General features: G+C 42.6%; 1 non-coding gene across 1 annotated transcript; it reads right to left on the reverse strand.

Moving 5' to 3' along the window:
• Positions 1–5,831: 5,831 nt before the first annotated feature.
• TRNAL-UAG (transfer RNA leucine (anticodon UAG)) lies at positions 5,832–5,911 on the reverse strand. The gene has a single exon. It is a non-coding gene; the product is annotated as a tRNA-Leu (tRNA).
• Positions 5,912–6,505: the final 594 nt, after the last annotated feature.

The following is a 6,505-nucleotide window of genomic DNA, read 5'->3' on the forward strand; positions in this document are numbered from 1 at the left end:
TTTTCCTATTTCTCTGATTCTTCAGACCGCAAGTTGAACCTGCAAATCGTCAAAGAAAAGTCTATTTTCCTATGATAAAAGATTTTAAAGTAAAGTAGAAAATGCCATAAAACTTTTTATGCTCTCTTTCTTGAGAGATTCAATTTTTTTTTTCCAATGTAACATACGAGTAGGGGTTATTTTATATCATGACACCGAATTTTAGGCGTTTCTACTTTAGAAATGCTAATTTGAGAAAGTAAGTTCAACAAGCGTCATCTGACCTACTGCCTTTAATAAAACAACGAAATCAACAGTTATTAGTATAAAACACTCACAGATGATAATTTAATTTCAGCCTTTACCCTAACGAAGCCCGCATGACCTGAATAATATAACTGGTCTACTGAAAAGGACTACGGACATTATTACTGAAAGACGATGCTGTCGAAACTAAACTTGTACTTGAATAAACCTGAAAAATTAAACATTCATTTGGAACCGTTAAGTGTAACGTCAGTTTGTTGAAACGGAACGGACTTTCTTGTGCAATATTGCTTAACATTACGAAATTCCCGGAATTCTCCATATCTTTAAATACTGCGACGGTGCTAGCGGCTTCTCAGTTAACGTTTTCCATTTTCAATGAAACATCATTTCTCAATACTCAGTGTATAAATAATCACACGTTAATTAATAATAATCGAACAAAACGTATGGTGTTGTAAATAACGAATATTTTGTGAAACTGTGTTGACACACAGTCTTGTTGTGAATTCTATGCGTCGGAAATTCTGCGTTTATCTGAGATTCACCTAAATTATAAAACATGTGGCAGTTGTTTCATGTTAAATTGGTAACAAACGCTTTTGCCTTGTTCTCCTTGTCCCACCAAAAAGATTCTCCTTCGAAATATTTTACCCACATTTCTTGTTCATCTGATATGTGGCATAATAAAGAAAGAATGGCAGCGACGGGATTCGAACCCACGCCCTTTCGGACTGGTGCCTTAAACATCCCTGTGGGATGTATGTCCATATGTATCAGCTTGACATTAGTGGTTATCGCCCGCAACCACAGTAAATAATCCACATCACAAATATAAAAACCCACAAAAGAAGAATAAGCGTTTTTGCGAATGCGTTTCCAGTCTCCAGGAGGAACAATATCCCCCAGTAGAATGGAGCAGGGAAATTAGTAGCGAGTGAATACTGTAAATGTCCCACCAGTTGCTTCACAGATAAACCCTGAAAATGAACTCGATTATCGGAGTGGTCCAGAAAATATAAATCCACAACACGTGTGGACGACGGAAGAGGAGCCGGCTGGGTGGACAAAACCGGCAACCAGTCCACAGGCAACGCCTCCTTGACCATATGAAAATGCGAAAAAATTGTGCGGACATTGGCCAACAGGTCAGCGTCCGTACACATTTCAATCACTGCCCCCACCGAAAGAAAAGCAGGGAGCACCTCGTACAATAAATGGCGGACCTGAACCAAACCTGCGTTAATAAATTCAGGAAAATGAAATGTTCGGTGCCGAACATCAACAATAGCCGGATTGAAAAACAAAGGTTCATCAAAAATTTGTGGGGAAAGAGGAGCTGGGACAATCCCTTTATCCCCAAGAAGAACCTTCCAGGCATGAAACATTTCCTGAATATAGAAAGGTAACGATTTCAGAAAACGTGGCAAAATTCGGCATTGAAGAATCCGAAAGCCCCAAGAGAGATTGCCATAACAAGAAAAAATTCCAGAAAGAAGTTGTCGCAAGGTGGAAGGACAAGAAGCATCCAAACAACGCTGCAACAACTTCAAACGGAATGTGAGTTTACGAGTATTAACATCAACCAAGTTGATACCTCTACAATCATAACTCCGGATCAGAATACCGTATGCCACTTTATGTATACCTCCCCGCCAAATAAAATCCAGTATACATTTGCGAAATCGAGCCTCAAACTGTCTTGGCAACGGGAGTATATTCAACGGGTACCATAACACCGATGCCACCAAGAAGTTCACCACAAGAAATTTACCCTTTAGCAACAAAGAACGAAATCGCGACGACACCAAGACACGAGATATCCTGCGCAAAACACCCTGCCACGTATCTTGCAGCATGACATCGAAATCAGAGTGGAAAACTATTCCCAAAATCCGAATAGGATCCTGGGAAATTCTCAACTCACCAAGGACGAAGTCTGCAGAAGAGGCCAAACACCCAACCCACAAACCCTGACTCTTGGTCCAGTTGATCTTCCCACCAGTAGCTTTGCCAAAAGTTTAGCAGACATCCAACACATGCGGCAAAGATTCGGCGTCTCGTAAGGTTAAGGTGGTATCATCAGCATGTTGATAAGTAAGTGAAGGAATGGTGAGTAACACAACACCACCAATACCAGTAATATGTACATTATGAACTAACATATTTCGTAACGGTTCGACACTGAGAACGTAAATGAGAGCAGACATTGGGCATCCTTGACGAATACCCCGAGTTACAGCAAAATCATTCGTGAGAAATCCATTAAACTTTACACAACTAGAAATAGAAGTATAGCAAAGACGAACCCAATGAACAAAAGTAGAACCAAAACCCATACGCAGAAGAAGTTGAAATAGATAGTCATAGGCCACCCGATCAAAGGCTTGCATCTGATCGAGCTTCAAAAAGATTCCACCCTGGCCGGTACGTGCTAAAGATTGCAATAGCAAAACGAGTGTTAACGGAGTATCAGCAACGTCCCGTCCAGGTATACACCCGGATTGGTCATTTGAAACTAAACTGGAGATCACAGACAAAAGGCGACGAGCCAGCACTTTGGCCAGAAGCTTATAGTCAGAACAAAGCAATGTCAAAGGCCGGCTGTTAGCCGCCAACCGTCGATCCCCGCCTTTCGGGATAGGAAGAATTACCCCAGAACACATTGTACGGAGCAACTGTGGAGAGTGGAGCAGTTCAGACAACACAGATAAAAGTCGTCAACAAAAAGAGGGAGAAAATATTTGTAAAATTCGGACGTAAAACCATCCAAACCAGGAGATTTGCCCAGCGGTAAACTGTCTAGAGCAGCGAGAACTTCCAGAACCGTGAATGGAGCATCACAAATATGAGCTTGTTCATGGGAAAGAGTTCGATCAACGAATGAGATAAAGAAATCGATGTCTGCCTGCAGAACGATATCCTTAGTGTACAGTGCGGAATAATACTGATGTAAAACAGCAGCGATATCTTCCACACCGGACACCTCCACACCCCTATCAGTGAGCATGGATCGAAACTCAATTCTGCTTTGACGGACCTTTTCCATACGAAGAAAGTAAGACGTAGATCTCTCACCCTCCTCAAACCAACGAATATGAGATCGAATCCGCGCCCCCTCTATGGTATCGTGATCCAAAGTCTCCAAGGCATCTTCAAGTGCATACAATTTGATCTTAGACCTACCAGGGTAACGGGACAGTTTTCGAAGCTCACGATTGATGGACGACTCAAGCTGACATTTGCGAGAACGGGAAGCCCGCGCTCGAAGAATCGAATAACGCTGGGTAAGTAAACGGAAGGCGCATTTTAATTTTTCATACCACGTAATTTTATCAGTCCCATAGACTGACCAACTACGACTTCTGGCGATCAACAGCTTTCACATATTCGGCATCCCTCAATAATTGGTTATTGAAGTGCCAAAAATTAGGACCTCTGACAACGGGCCGCAGAGTAAGGTCGAATCCCAATAAAGCGTGATCTGTAGCAGGAAACCACATCGTACGTAAACGTTGGACAGTCCCCTGCAAGGTAGAAGAAAGCAAAACCCTGTCAATACGAGACGACATCATCTCACCATTAACAAAACGCTTCCATGTGAAACCAGGTGTAGTCGGCGATATGAGTGAATGCGCATCAAGTAAATCAAACCTATTAAGAAACTCTACAAAAGCCGAACGGCTGGCGTCACGGGAGAAACGGACCGGAAATCGATCGCGTGCCACATCCACAACACAATTAAAATCTCCCACAACAAGCAATCCCGTGCAACCATCCAAACAATACTCCAAGTTTTGGAAAAATTCCCGTCGCTCGGAGATATCGCGAGGAGCATACACAGATGATAACAGATAAGACAAAGACTCGAAACTGAATGTTACAGTCAGAACCCTACCCACCCCATCAGAAGAAACGAATGTAACATTATCACTTAAAAACCACTGTAACAAGATGGCAACCCCTTGTCGGCCAGAAGGAGAATTGTTAACAAAAGCTACACCTGGCCAAAATTTCAGAACGACATCATGAAAATCATCAGTAAAAAACGTTTCCTGTAAACAAACAACATCAAAATTAGTAACAAAGTAATCCAGATAATAAGCCAGCTTACTAACATTACGCAACCCATTACAATTCAAAACTCCCACCCTTAGTAAATGTACCATGCCAAAGATAAAGTAAAGGTACAAGAATTGAAAGGAAACTGTCACAAACACAAAAATAACAAGAATAAATGTAAAGATCTAAGCAAATATGCACAAAGTACAAACAACAATAAAGGACAGTCTTACACTAACTGAAACAAACAAACTGGCACAACAAACTCATTTAAGGCTGAGACACCGCCTTCGCCCGAGATATCCGTTGTATTGGCACGTCCGACACCCGTTTTCGTCCACTGCCTTTCTTAGAAGTGTCACCAGGAGACATTGCCACCACACTAGCATACCTCCAACGACGAGGAAGAGGCACCTCCACATCGCCGGCGGTACTCTCACCACTAACCGGAAGTGGTGAGAAGTGACGATCAAAAATGCGTCCTCCAGCAGGAGGATGACTACTAGCCAGTTCCCTGGCCCCACCAGAAACCGTCGATCGCCTGGAAGATACCTCGTCCACCACCAAATGGGTAGCTGCAGCCTCCCCTGAAAGGGGAATCTCCGAATAAACGTGAGGACAAACAGAAATTGAGTCAACATCATGAGGCACTGCACGAGAGGAAGCAGCCGTGACTACTTCAGCGGCGTCACGAGAAGTAGAAGGCGTGGCTACTTCAGCGGCGTCACTAGAGGAAGTTCGAGGAACAAGCTTGGGACAACGTTGACGGACGTGTCCTTGCACATGACAATGTCGGCATATAAACTGGGGGCAATCGCGATATGAATGATCCGCCCCAAAACATAAATTACACACTTTTGACTGGCGATCATGCTTCACCTTTAACATTACCGCCTTGCCCAAAGGATCAAAAAACTTTCACAACGTACGGCAAAGAGATACACTCACTCAAAGACACACGAACATGGCGTATACCTAAATATATGCCCTGGTCCCTCTTCCACACAATGGGGCTTTTCACCTCACAATCAAAATCTTTAAGTTTATTGAGTATAATATCATCGTCTATATATTCTGGGACGTCTATAAATGACACAGTAATAGTGCGTTTAGTGACACCATTAGTCGAACAAAGTACACCATTGACAACTAGACCAGCATCTATAGTCAGGTCCACATCGGCGGGAAGAACAAAAGTTACCTCATAACCACCCGGGGAGAAACAACAGCAGTGACCGAAGCAGCACCAAACGTAGAAATAACAGAATGGATAACGTCCCCATGGCTTAAAGTTTGCGTTTCCACAAAAACAGTACGACGCATAACTTCCATGACCTTCTTGGTTGATGAAGACATCGTCAAACAACTTGAAAAAATACAATATCTAGCAAAAAAAAAAAACTACACGCTCACTAGGCTTAGCTGTTAAAGTTACACTAAGGCAATCAGGAAATAGAAAAACACGTCTGCACTCGATGACGAGAACCGGCGCTTTCCAAAATATTTCTTCCATAAAGAAAGAATGGCAGCGGTGGGATTCGAACCCACGCCCTTTCGGACTGGTGCCTAAAACCAGCGCCTTAGACCGCTCGGCCACGCTACCGTGTGTTTTGTTTTCTCCACATTTGAAAAAAGAGTTCTTCTCAAACTCAAATTAACGTGACGGGGGTTTAGTTTAGAGAGAGAGAAATCAGAAGAATTGTGCTTCCTCTTCATCCTTTTTCGTGGAAGTTTATTGAATTTAGCTGGGTTTGTTTTAACTCTATTTTGGGTGAAGGAGTGAAGTTGGTCATAATTAATATTATTCATGAACGAGGCAAAGGTAGCACCGGAGAAAACAGCCAGATCACGTCCCGAAAGTTAGATGTCATAGTAAATTTGAACATAAACAACCCAATTCAGGGCATGGCAATAAAGTTGCCTAGGCTGGGATCTGAAGATCCAATGCCTGAGTTTTTGCTGTGGGGAGAAACGGAAGTGCCCAAAAAAAAACCCACTTTCACAGGACAGGCGCTGAAAGTTTTACCTATCCTGTGCCCGAGACCTGAAAAAGAAAATACATAATGTTTTCGTGAGTTTTGCCCTTTAAGTACTTCGTTGTGTTGTTTGTGACTCCCGAAATATGTTGCATGGTGAAATAAATTTGGTTGGTGCACTAGTTAATTTATAGAGTTTGTTTGTTTCTGTGTTCTGCTTT

This window comes from Tachypleus tridentatus, chromosome 4 (genome assembly GCF_004210375.1).
Source record: "Tachypleus tridentatus isolate NWPU-2018 chromosome 4, ASM421037v1, whole genome shotgun sequence".
Taxonomy (NCBI): Eukaryota; Metazoa; Arthropoda; class Merostomata; order Xiphosura; family Limulidae; genus Tachypleus; species Tachypleus tridentatus.